Here is a 13,721-nt window from a genome sequence, read left to right on the forward strand (position 1 = left end):
GGGTAGCAACGGCCCTGATTATTACAGGCCAGCATGTGTTAGTAAGTCTAATTTTCACAATCATAACTGATCACAGGTGGTCAGGCGTGTGCTCCATCTTTTTTGTTTCTCCCATCTTTGCTTTTGCAGTGAACCCAGGTCGTATCTCAGGCAAGCCCCTGTTGGAGCACTTTCCTTACTCTTAATTCCGGGCGTTCCTTCTGCTCCTTAAATGAGTTGATGCCCTTTCATCCTCCCTGGTGGAGAGGAGGACACCGCTAGCTCTCACTGTCAGTCCAGCTGGGATGTGGTGCAACTTGCTACATTCCTGTTGTTGCTCTGGTCACTCAGGCTATGTGTGTGTGAGTGGGGGGCGGGGGGTGGGGGTTTGTGTGTGTGTGTGTGTGTGTGTGTGTGCACGTGCACGTTTTCCCTCAGAGCCTCAACTGGGTCTTCACAGCCAAACCATTTTGAGGATGGCCGGAGAGGAGGGGATATTGGATTCGAAACAATTCAAGGGATATAAATCTCTGTCTCTGTCCCATCTAGAGGATTTATGATGTTTTACTGGATCAAATAATAAAGAAAAAAGTTTTTAAATTGAGGTTTCCCTCACCTCACTGCTCTGTTCCTCCATTCATTGTGTTTGCTTTTCAGTTCTTTTCAGCACGAAGCGTAAAAGCATGCAGGGACGAGAAGAATTATACAGTTATTGATCAATGTTTGTTAGCATGAGCATGCAAAAATATGTGCACCTATTTCACTGAAACCCTGTTGGCGGGTGTTCTTTTTACATCTAGATAAATCTGAATAAAAAGGCAGAGAGATTTTTTTTTTCTCTTTGAGACACAATGAAACCCGTCCATGCTACAGCGACAACCATTAAAACTGCCTCTATTTACTGTTTTGCTTGGTCAGAGTGCACGCTGCACGCATTGTAAAAACTGCTGCTTGCATCAATGTGGTCGGACAAGCAAATACGGTATCATTTGTTGTCTTTTGTTCATTGTTCAAAACTGTTGAAGGTCTGCACTGCAGTCCACTGGGCACTCTTGCAATGTATCTCTATGTCAGTGTCGCCAGGAAGCAACAGGTGAAAAGAGGTACTTTTAAACCGGTGAACGTCGTTAGATAAAATGCATTAGTGTGTCCGCTCTGGGTGGTGAGAGGTGAGGTAAGTGGCTCCTTGGTGGAACACATTCTGAACAATTTATGTACAACTAAATCAACGGTAAGTATTTCCAGTTTACCGTTTAATTGCAGTCAGCTGGAACATGTTGCATTTTGACACGGCAGAGCAGGAATCACTCTCACACACACATGCAGAGGACATTCAGCGGCCAGCATGAAGGTGCAGCAGGTGTACTCACACTCGCACACGGTGTCTCGCTGCAATTTGTTCCACGGCGATGACTCACAGGGACTCAGTCTTTCCATCAGCTTCTTAATTGGGAGTGTGAAGTTTTGCCTTTCTGCATGTCTGTTTTGCAGCAGAGTACATTATTTAATGTTGATTGCAAGAATGTGCTTTTGCTTATCACACTGTGTATGTGCTAAACTGCCACTATTGCAAGAGTCATATTTAATATGAGCAAAACCCATGATTGGCTAAATAAAGCATTACCCCACCGGACCTCACAATGAAGTATCGATTACAGAAACTACCCCCCAAAAAAATGTTCCTTTAATTAGCCACATTTGTCTTTTTTCCATGTTTTGACAGCAACTCTTAAACAAACACGCTTGCGCAAAGAGAGACTGAGCAACAAAATGCACGGTCATTTTTATGTTTGACAGCGCCACTTGGAGGAAAAACAACTGTTACCCGGGTGCACATTTGGCTTGCAGCCGATGTTGTATTTGCAGCACCTGCAGTGGCTACGGCAGGAAAAGTTTAACCTTGTAGTTATTAGCAAATCATTTCAACACCACCAACAAACCTGTTTATTTTGTTTTTCTACCAAACCTTACGTCATATTTCCCATATTTACTTAATCCATTGAGGTGATGTTTTCATTAGTGAGAGTGTATGTTTGTCTGTTTGTAGGATAACATCCTAGTGTGGTGTTTTTTTAATGTTTTTATTTTTTTATTTTTTAGGTAGGCCAAGGCAACTGAATCCTAAGAGACATTTTGGGTCAATCAATGAAACATGGTAAAAAAAGTTTTTAATTTGGTGTTCACTCTCTCAAAGGGATTATGTGGATTATGAGGGAACTGGGCCGCCTTGGCTGAGGTCTGACTCCTGGCTCGTTTGAAATGGATTTGGCCGGCAATGTTACGTTTTTTTCTTGATCTTGTTTCAAGCTTTCTAAATGCCTCAATAAAGTTGAAAGGAATGCATCTGGAGGCGAGTTATTTCGCTGATCATTCTTGCGGTGCGCTTGTGTGTGTTGTCTGTGCGGCAACCTGGCCACTGTTTACAGCAGGCTGCTCTGCGGTCAGACGGCTGATCTTGGCCAGAAGAGAGTCGGCCTACAGGGACCGGCGTGCCTCGGGCGTGGTGCGGACAAACTCCTAATGGCAGCGCAATACTGAAATTCTTGCTTGAACATAACGCTTTTGCTTTGTGACGTTCGAGCGAGGGTAGACGAATGAAAGGGTGATACAGATGTGACGACCCCTCGCCTTTTATTCCACTGCCCTAGGCTTTGTCGCCTCCACAGCATTTGTACCATCCACTTGCCTGTTTTGTATTATGTCACAGTTCCATGTTGTTTCCTGTCAGATATAAAAGGCTGGTGTGAATTTTACTGAACCTCAAACCACGTGTGGACCTTTTTCCCCCCACCTGGCCTTGGCAAAAACAGTTGGCGCGGCGGAATGTGAATATGTACACAAAGGCGGGAGGAGATGATGTGTTAACGCCAAAAGTGTTTCGCAACAAACACTCTCAAAGTCATCAGAATGTTCACTGCGGGCTTGTTTTGGCTGACACGCCGCTCCTTTACAATGTACAGGTGTTGAGGAGGGGAAAAGGCGTCGGGCAGAGAGGTGAGTCGGAGGGCTTGTAGTACTATGGGCGAGGTCTGCATGCTCACTCTGATGGCGTAATGGGAACTGCCAGCTGTGGGCTTAATTACAGCACCGAGTGGCGAAGGTGATTGGTTCTGTTTTTCTTCTGAGACTCGCAGTTTAAGTGATGTGTAGGCTTCAATGTTTTCAAGCATCAGTGGCAGTGGCGAAGTTGAAGTCGAACTTCATTTTCCCTGGGGCCACATGACTCCAACATCTAAGCACTCTGTATGTCTCGGTCTATAATTTCCATAAGGTAGAATCTTCCACTGGAGGACCTGTGTTTAATGAGTTTAGTATTTCAGATTTACTTGCATATGGTTCATATTTGTTGAAACACATCTGTTTAATACCCATTTGGGGCAATGTAAAAAAATGCATGTGACAAGTGGGAGGCACAAATACTTTTTTAAGCGCTTGCGTAGCTTTGTTCTTGGATCCTGTAACATTTGGATTTGATCATGATGTTCACCAGTGGAGGATCCAGGATGAGATTTTAAACACTCAAACACTTTTGTGGTATTTGACGAGTAAATAAGAAATTATATAAATTCCCTGTGCTTGCAGATTATTGAAGCAACAAACACATGCACACACATGCACTCAAAACACACATACACTGGTTTCCATGTGAGATGAGGGACGGGTTTTTCAGGCAGGTCATCTGATGGGCGACCAGTAGGAAGCAAAGGCTCCCGGTCAAATCTGCACCACACAGGGGGCACCGCACCAATCATCACCTTGCGGATCGCCGCCAGGCCAGGTTTGGCTGGAGACTCCGGACATCACATTTTTTTACCCAGTCAAGCTGACAGAACCATAGTGGCGGAAGTGAATTCACATCTCACTTTTATGCAAATACATAAAGAGATAGCTACATGAGCAAGCTGGACAGGTTGGATATCACAATTTACAACTATCACGACGGCAGATGGGGAGCACGACGCTGGTGAGTCCTTGCAAGCATATGAAAGCTTGGAACGTACAAGTTTAGGCTCTGGACTGGCAGCTGGGCTGGCGAGCGGCTGTGACGTTGGCACCAACGTCCGGAGCTCTATCCTGTTTTGTACGTTTTTTTTTACAGTATACTTTATTACTTTTTCAATACTATTTTGATGTGAGTAAGTATTATAGCCCCAAGAGAGCACTACGTGTTCTAATTTGGTTAAGTGTAATTGTATCTTAGATCAGTGCAATAGTATTAAAATATATTTTTTATTAATAGAAGTGATTGAAAATTGAAAAATGCACTATTGGTTTATAAAAGTATAGGCGGCCTCGAGAGACATATCCTGCCTGTTTTGGAACTCTCCCTACTACAACACACCTGATTCAAATGATCAGCTCATCAGCATGCTCGGTAGAAGTCAGAAATGATCCTGATCATTTGAGGGAGGTGTGTTGTAGTAGGGAGATCCAAACCAAGCAGGATATGGTTCTCGAGGAACCGGGGTTCCCTACCCCTGGGCTAGTGTGTCAACCTTTTGATTTGATTTGGCTATTCTATTTTGTCAAAATGTATTAAATGCATAAATATGTGTGCGGATCTGTTTGTCAATATTGAAAAATAATTTGAACATCTCAGTTAGGGTTGGGGAGGGGCACCCATATTTGATGGTTTGCTCCGGGACCTATGAATAGGTAAAGGTGGCCCTGGAAGCACCATAGACCTGATGTTGGTAATTTTGAAGACTAACGCTGGCCAGCTGACCTGCAAGAGAGACACAGCTCCTTTGATTCCTCTAAATGTGATGCACTATTTGTGCACTAGACTCTCGATATAGCGGAAGCACATCTGCACCGCGCAATGCGCATGTGGAGCTCCCAATCCAATTTGTTTCCATCAATGTGCCTGTCAGTGGGATATTTTTAAAAAGAAATGTAATAATAATAATAATAATAATAATGCGTTAAATTAATTGATTTCTACAGTGACACCGAGGGTTTGATTCCCGCTCTTCACATATGTATGAATGTCATTCACCACATTTGGTCACCATGGGTCTTCAATCGTGGTCCTTGAGGGCCGGTTTCCTGGATGCTTTTTTCTCTCCCTGCTGCAGTGTTTCAGCAGGGAGAGATGGAAAACAGTCAGGCCAGAGGCCCTCAAAGAACAGGATTGAAGAGCTATAACTTTAACCAGATCCGCACCGAAATAACTGAAGGGGTTTTGCAAACCAATTTGGCAGAATAATTATTAAACTGTATAGAAACTTTGAGTGCTGCGAACACATTAGCACTGCCCTTATCTGTATTAATTTTTCAAGGATTTTCCTTGTGAGCCAGCGCTGATTGTAGTCCTTTGATGGCCATGTAGTGCTGGTGTAATGCATTGTGCTTGGCTGCCTCTTCTGAAACATTTAACTAATGACATTAATGTTCCCAGTGTTCCCACTCTGGGCCATGCCAAGTGAAAGGAGGGGCTTGAGGGGTGGGGGGTTGGTACAGGGTGATGAAGAGTGGAGGAACAGTGCAGAAGTGAGATTTCTGCAGATGGCACTTGTTTTACTTTCTGCCCGGCCATCTGGAGTTTACTTAAACTGATGACTTCATCAAACACTTGCTCACCAGCCAACTATGGCACCCACCACATGCATGTACGTACACAAACACACACAAGCTACAATGAGTGGAGCTGACTGTGTGTGTTATGCCGCTTGAGAAGTGTGTTTACAGTGCGCTGGTTCCTGGTGTTTTTATGTTTGGCACGTTTTACCCCACGAATATACACAAATGTGTTCATAAGTACCAAGCCTGTAAAAATGTCATCCCTCTGTCTCTTCAGCTCTCATTGAGAGTGAGATAATACTGGCATCATCTAAACGTCTCTTGGAGTTTTCCAACTCTTCTGTCAGCTAAATAAAAACTTCACCCACTGCACTTAGGAGTGAGCGATTCCTATTCCTATTCAATGTTCCGGTCACCAGGAGAAAGTCAAGAGGAATCATTTGACTTCATTTACTTGGAATAGTCTGTTTGTGACACCTGCGCTTTAAGACGAAAGCAAAGTATGACAGCAGTCTAAACCACTCGTCGAGCCACAGATTTTCCCTAACAAGTTAATAAAAACTGAGTGATGTTAAGACTAACCAACTCAAGTAGGTGATGTAGTTCTTTCCAAAACACTGAGATGTGTTGTGGCACCCCAGACAAGGTACAGTCGATCCTTTCAGGGGTCGTATTATCACTGTTTGTAGTACACTGGCCAGCCAATGGAAAATTGCAGTCTTTTGACAGGCAATAACGCATTATTGTCTTTCACTTAGAAAATTGGGCTGGATAGACATTCTCGGCTCAGGTGTTCATTTTGTGACTGAGTCACATGTCATGATACATATCCGGTATCACTGTGTTTACATTATCTAAACTACCCACATGTGCCTAAAACATGGGTATGTTAGTGCCAGTACAGAAAAGGCAGTGACAACATTTGACAGAAACAACACGGAAGTAAATAACAAAAACACTAATATTAAACAAAAGAAGAACAAGAGCTAGAAGAATAGGACAGAAACAGGCATTCAGTATATGGCCATCCAGACATAACAAAGTATCCCAAGTCTTGTTTCACAGCACATGAAGTGTTCTTTTCTTTGTAAGCTTCATTTTTACACCTGGAAACATAGAGCTCATATTACTTGTCTAAAATCTCCAGTTCTCCAGTTTGCTCTCTCACTATGTGATTTGACAATATACACTTTGGCAAATCAAAGTCTCATCAGCTACAAGTCATTCCAGTAACCATCTGTGTGTTCTGTGTGCGATGTGCAACACCAAAGTGAACTGTACATTGGAGTAGGAGTTCGGATTTCCCTGTGAAGACATGCTACAGTATAATAAATTAAATGAAAATTAATTCAAATTCTGTGTTGTTTCACGGAAGGGTATCATCATTTTGGCCTGTGTAATGTGGAAAGAGAAAAGAACACTATCTTCTGTAAGACAAGGACAATTTGGATAGCGGTGGGTTGATCGATCAAAATATCAATATTATCGATACTAAGCAAGTACCTAGATCGGATCGATACTATTGTCCTGGGTTCGATACTTAGCTCAAAGCGCCGCTTCTCCCCCCCATCCCCCCACCGCCTGCGTTGGAATACACATAAAAAAAAATTGCATCCACACGAAACCGCGGAAGTGCGTTTTCAAGCGCATGCCAAGCCTCTGGGTGGCAGTAGTTAGCCAAATACTATCCATTCAGAAGGAACTTCCGTCGTTTCACGTCACTTCTACGACACCAAAAACACGGCGCCAAACTCGTTCGGGAGAACCGACAAGAGGTAAGAATTGCTTTTAAACCATTCAACGAGAAGCAGTGGTTGGTTGCGGACAAATAAGTAAGCAAAAAGCGCATCGAGAATTTCTATAACCAACGCAGCTTTTTTTTTTATTACTGTTTGTTAGTTAGTTAGTTAGTTAGCAAGAGAAGAGCTAATTTGGGGTAAGACCTTGTTTTTTAAGTGTCAAAGTACTTCTTGGATTAAATTTAAAACCTACAAACTGAAGTGCAGTCCAGGCAAATCCTTTGGGGGAGCTCATAGGGCAGCTGTCCAAGAAGCATGCTTTAGCCCTCTACTGGACTGGTGTGATGATGATGATGATGATGATGACCTGAACAATAAGTTTCCAAAGCTGTGTCCATTCTTTTCCCGTCACATTAGGAGCTAAGAGCTGAGAGCCGGGGTCGGCAGGAACGGGACAAATGTGGGCTTTGGGTGCTGAATAACCTCACCAGATGCTGGTTGTTTGGCTCGTGCACACTTTTAATGCTGGAGAGCAAACATACAGTACAGGAAAAGAACATGTTGATTACAGGCTGGCAAGCAGCTTTCACTGCAGCTGCAGTGCTTAAGAAGAGGTGGTTCAGCAGTGCCGGGAACCAGAAGTGCAAAGACTGTACATTTCTGCCCAGGATTTGTGTAATATTAGCATAATTACCTGAATTTTCTCATATTATTAACAAGTTATGAAAGCAAATAAATATGATTTACTGGAACTGCACTTCAACTTAAATTAGAAGTGACATATTTGGGATGAAGATACTCTATTTTGTGTATTTGACTCTTGTCAAAGAGCATACTGGGGAGAGATTTCTTCTCTTTTAATAAACAACACTTATGTCCCCTTCTATGCATTTTTCTTTATAAAATGACATGATCTTATCGAGTGTGTTTCTGGAGGAAGAGGTTGAGGTTGCCCCAGCAAGAAAGTTGAAAAGCTGTCAAAGGCATTTCTCTAAGCCCACTCACACACGAACAAAGCCTTTGGTCAACTGGTCAAGGTTTCACTTCCTAATTACCTTCTCCTGGGGCACAATGGCCAGACAGTTGCCGAACCCAGGCCATTCTAGACCCTTTACATTCTTTCCCAGGCAACCAGCCTCCCAAACATGGACCTTGGGATTCAAAGGAAGTGCCAGACATGTTGTTAAATATGGCTGACTTGACACAGCATGTACTTGCACATCCTATTTGTTGTTTTCTTTAAAAAAAAAAAAAAAAGAATTCCAATGACAAGAACTAATGGTTCAAGCAATGACAAAATAGGGCCGATGATCACTGTTATGTTTGTAACAATATTGCATTTTGTCAAATAAAACCGTAAATCTGATGATCGTGTAATTCTTTATAAGTATATGAAATCGGATTTACATTAGATCACATTCTTGGTGCTATATTTGAGCTCTTTTTTAGCTCAAAGCTCATTTCTCGATTCATGCACAACAAGACTTTTTAAGCCCGTCTTACCCCAGGTGAGAGGTTGTGAAAAGTTTATAGGCTGCTGAAAATGGGATAAACCAATCGTAAAGAAAAAGAAGATGGTAAACGACAGGCGAAAAGCGACATAAAATGTAGCCAAATCTTCTCAACGAGAAGAGTGCTGAGTTATTCTGATGCTGAGTGCTCCTCTACCACCCAGGTCAGTCCCAAGAACACCCAGACGGGAATTCCTCCCCAGCTTATCTCACCGGCCCATCGACTGCCACCGCCACGAAGGAGGAGTGGAGGGAGTTCTGACTGAGGGTAGGGTCAAAAGGGTAAGAGGGGACTCTCCTCCCCAGCATGGATTAGGGGTCGGAGGAAACCTGTTGCCGGACTAAGCAGTTCAACACCGTTTCCAACAACTACTGTGGGAAATAGCCGTCAACGGAGCGCACGAAATGCTTCTGCCAATGGCGAAGCTGGAAGGCTTTGTTTGAGCAGCTCAGGAGCAACAGGCTACAAAAGAGATAATGGATTAAACATATTATCTAACTCAACTATTCATTCCACCCTGAGACCTGACATCTGGGAAAAACCTGGGGAGTGTAATGGGGGTAGAGGCAGTGTGAACTAATGCTTCATTAGGTCTTTACAAATATAAGCCAATGCTTTTCCAGTTGATGAGCCACTTACTTACTGATCAAATCCACTAAAGTTTTCAGGAACAGTAAGAATACCAACTTCTTTGTAGATTATAATTGCTGCACAGATACAGCCTAGCATGATGGTGGCAATAACACCCTCAAAATCTAATAAGAATTTAAGAGAGTAAATTAACAGTATATTGAATACATTTGATTTTTATTCCAGTACTAAGAGCCTTGACTTTCACGGAGGCTTAACTGTTAGAAAAGAAAAGTGTGTCATATACTCTGTGTTTGTCTGACCTTCACTTACCCATTGATGTTAGATGCTTTAAGAAGTTGCAAATGGACTGTTTGTGGATTGGAATGATACCATCTTTGATTCCTTGGTTCCATTCCGAATTGAACAAGAAGAGAAAATTATATTGGTATATCTGTAACAAAGTGTGATTGTGTTTGACTGTCTATTGGTGAGCAGGCTTCTTTCTGGTTTATGAAGGAGGATGTAAGACTTTGGGGTAGCTGGACAGTATTCTATTATTTGTATGCTGTAGCAAAACAGTCCCTCCTATGAAGCTTCAATCACTGCCGGGCTTTTGGATACTTCAAGTATATCACGTTAAAAGCTCAATCCTAAATTTTAGAGGCAAATATTTCAGATGTAATCTTTTTCAGAGTTTCAATGGATCTGAGCCAAGAAAGATTGGTAAAAGAGTTTTGTCACACTAAAACCTTAATGAACACACATAGTCAAAACCAATATTTGGTAATTGTTTATTAAGCACTAAAACCGATTGATGTTACCGAAAAATGAAAGTGCAACTGAGACGATACTAAGTTGGATGGGTTGAAGAACATAATTATGGATGGATGAATGTAAATGAAGACATATGGATGGAGGTAGAGATGGATGAATAAACAGTATGAATTGTCAGATGTTAAGATGTACAAATGGCCAAAATGACAGATGGATGCCAAAGTCTTGAACTCAAGTCTAAAATGAACACATTGTCGATTATTCCTAAACCATGCAATTCAGTTGACAAAATATGAGGTAAAGTAAAATCACACCGCTTCTTATTTAACAAGTTGGAAACATGAAACTAGTTTGCTGCAATGTAATTAAACCCCTCACAAGTGCATTAGTATGAGCTGTGAAATGGAATTGGTCATTTAAACGGCTGAGAAAACTAGCACCAAGAGAATTGTAACTTTACAGCCCATCGGGCGGAACATACAGAAAATGGCACTTTAGACACAGAACAAGAGCAAAACAAATACAAACGTATCTTAGCAACATCAGCATATGAAAATACTTGGACTGTAGTAATAGATAACATTTATGAGTGAGAAATGTTGGCATGGTTATTTTTTAGGTGGGGAGCATTGGGTTTTAAAGTCAATAAGCTATCACACTCCCACCCCCCAACACAACCTTGCCCCTCCTTTTTCTTATATTATTATTATTACTTTCCTTTCTCTGACTTAAATTGTCACTCACTCACACTTTCTGAAAAATTGTTAACCATCTGTTTATGTGGGTCTCCCATTTGTCCCAATTATAACATATATGAATTGTTGAAAAATATTATATCCATATCCATCACAAATGCCAAGTGTAAATGCCAAATTTGTGGTAAAGAAAATCATTACAGTATACCCTCAAAAACTGATCTCCATTCTGCCACCTAGATAAGTTACAGTATGAGTGTATATATATATATATATATATATATATATATATATATATATATATATATATATATACTGATTGTTTTGATATTTTCAGAGGTTCAAGTGGGCATGAGTAAAGATGTGCATGTGAATTTCGGTGATGATTCATAGCAGTTTTTTTTTTTTTTTTACTCTAAGTGAAATTAAGGGTTTTTTTATATGCACATTTGCAACAAGTGAAACGCTTCGGTATGGTTCAGTATTCAACACAGTGATTTGCTTAGGCTAGGTTCACACTAGTGTTGTTCCGATACCGATACTGGTATTTTTATTGATATTTATACTTACCACAATAAAACACTGGTATCTGTATCTGTGAGTACTTACAAATAACGTGCCGATGCAATTTCCTGATGCTGTACTAGTAAAGAATGTTGAATGCAGCGCCTTGTATCTTGCTTCCTCACGACACTGGTGTGTGGTGACTGTTCAGTACTAGCCGTCGCTATTGGCCCAGAGCGGACACTCTTAACCAATGGCGGGGCTGCTTTTTCATGTTGAGAGAAAAAAAAAACGTGGGGCACAGGAGATTTAATGTCGGCGATATGGAACTACTTCAACAGAGAAACTCCAGCAAGTACAACAGCTAAGTGAAAAATTTGCAGTGCGAAAGTTGCAAGAGGTGGAATTAAAGTGGCCAGGTTCAATACGTCAGGCGTGGCGGCGGTGTCGGCAGCAAGCATGAACAAGGGAAATGGAACGCGACAACAAACTCTGCTCGATTTTAGAGTTGAACTTCTTGGATTTTTCTACTGCTGGTTTTGGGTTTTGAAAGTGGATTTGGTAGCGGAAGTTGTTGCAATGCGTCACTAATACTCAAAACAAACTTTTATTTTAACAGATTCTGGCAGCAGTTAGAGGAGGTAACATCAGCCTTGACAGAGCTTTATATGTTGAAATAATGTCCTATAGCTTTTGTATGATGTTTTTACGTCAGATATGCCTTAATGACACAATCCCTCTATATTATTTCTTATTTTAATTTAATTTTACTTCTTGTTGCACTACTGTTATACATGTAAGTTACATGATTATTGCACTATTTTGGCCTTTGGGTGCCAAAACGCTCAGGTTTCAGAAGAGTTTATCCACTTATTGTCACCCATACCAGGTAAATTCTACTGGATTAACTCTGTATTAGTCTTTTTTCCTGTTTTACAAAGGTTTTTAAGTCTGACCAAGCCATGATAGCAATGGTTTTACATCCAAGTAAGTATGCAGTTCTTTAGAATTACAAGAAAAAATGCTCATATATATATATATATATATATATATATATATATATATATACACACACACACACACACACACACGCACACACACACATATCCATCCATTATCTATACCGGTTATCCTCACAAGGGTCGCGGGCGTGCTGGAGCCTAGCCCAGTTGTCTTCGGGCAGTAGGGTGGGGACACCCTGAATTGGTTGCCAGCCAATCGCAATCTATATATATATATGTATATATATATATATATATATATATATATATATTTATATAATATGTATTTGCATCGGCCAATACTGCATCGCTGGGTATTGGAATCGGTATCGGCGCCAAAAAATGGCAACATTAGTTCACACCACAGGGAAATGTGGCCCAGATCGAGTTTTATTTTTGCCCGTAGGCGATCTGTATCTGATTTTTTTTTTTGGGACGTTCGGCTCAATTCTGATTTTTTTTCTAATTCGACCTGGGTTGCTTTCATATGTGGTTCTAGATCGGATACGTATCCAATTTTTTGCAATGCGACAGCAGTCTGAAGGGCCAGATCACATATATCCGGCGCCATCATGCGCTCCGCACAGGCGGAGACACAAACTGCTTGATTGTCCATGAATCTGCAAAGTTGTTTTGACTAACGGTATTGGCTTTACATTTAACTTGAAGTTAGTCCCACTGGAAACATGAGTCATAAAGTGGACATTTGTGGTGATTGTAGTCGCCGCATAGACGGCAATGAGGTGACATCACCTTTAGTGACGTCACCATGAAATCAGATTGAAAAGCCTCGCCTCATTTCCCCAAAATACTGTATTTCTACCTCCTCCTGAATCACTCCTCTCTAGACATGAAATAAAAAATAGGTCCGTGGCCCCTACACACTGGACTACATTTACTTCCGTAAATACTACATTGCGAGTTACATTGCGGGTCATTTTCGGGATGCATATGTTCACACACTCGACAGACAGAGGTCACATTTAATATGTAACCTGAATGCTTACATACACAAAAAAAAAATCGGATACCACCAAAAAATCTGAATTGAGCATTAAGACCCACAGTATGAACCAAGCCTTTGTGTTTCCACAGTATGTGTTATACTGTGAACCTTGCAAGTTAATTGTTCGAAGAAAAACATCAAATTCAAATCCTGTCTCCAACATAACAGTACATTTTATGACGAAATTGAAATACTCAGATCCCAATAGCAGATCCTAAAGTAACACATGAAGCTTGAGGCCTTGGTTAAATATTACTTAGGCCAGTCAATGAGAACTAGTTAAAAATGATAAAATACACTCCAACAAAACACACATAAGCATTACAGCCATGTAATAAATGCAAACTAGAAAAACTAATCAGAATATAGGTCACCAGATCTTGGGACACTGGCATGTGTGTGCACATGTGTTTTA

Source organism: Filicampus tigris, chromosome 8 (assembly GCF_054856515.1).
Source record: "Filicampus tigris isolate MCC_2025a chromosome 8, RoL_Ftig_1.0, whole genome shotgun sequence".
NCBI lineage: Eukaryota > Metazoa > Chordata > Actinopteri > Syngnathiformes > Syngnathidae > Filicampus > Filicampus tigris.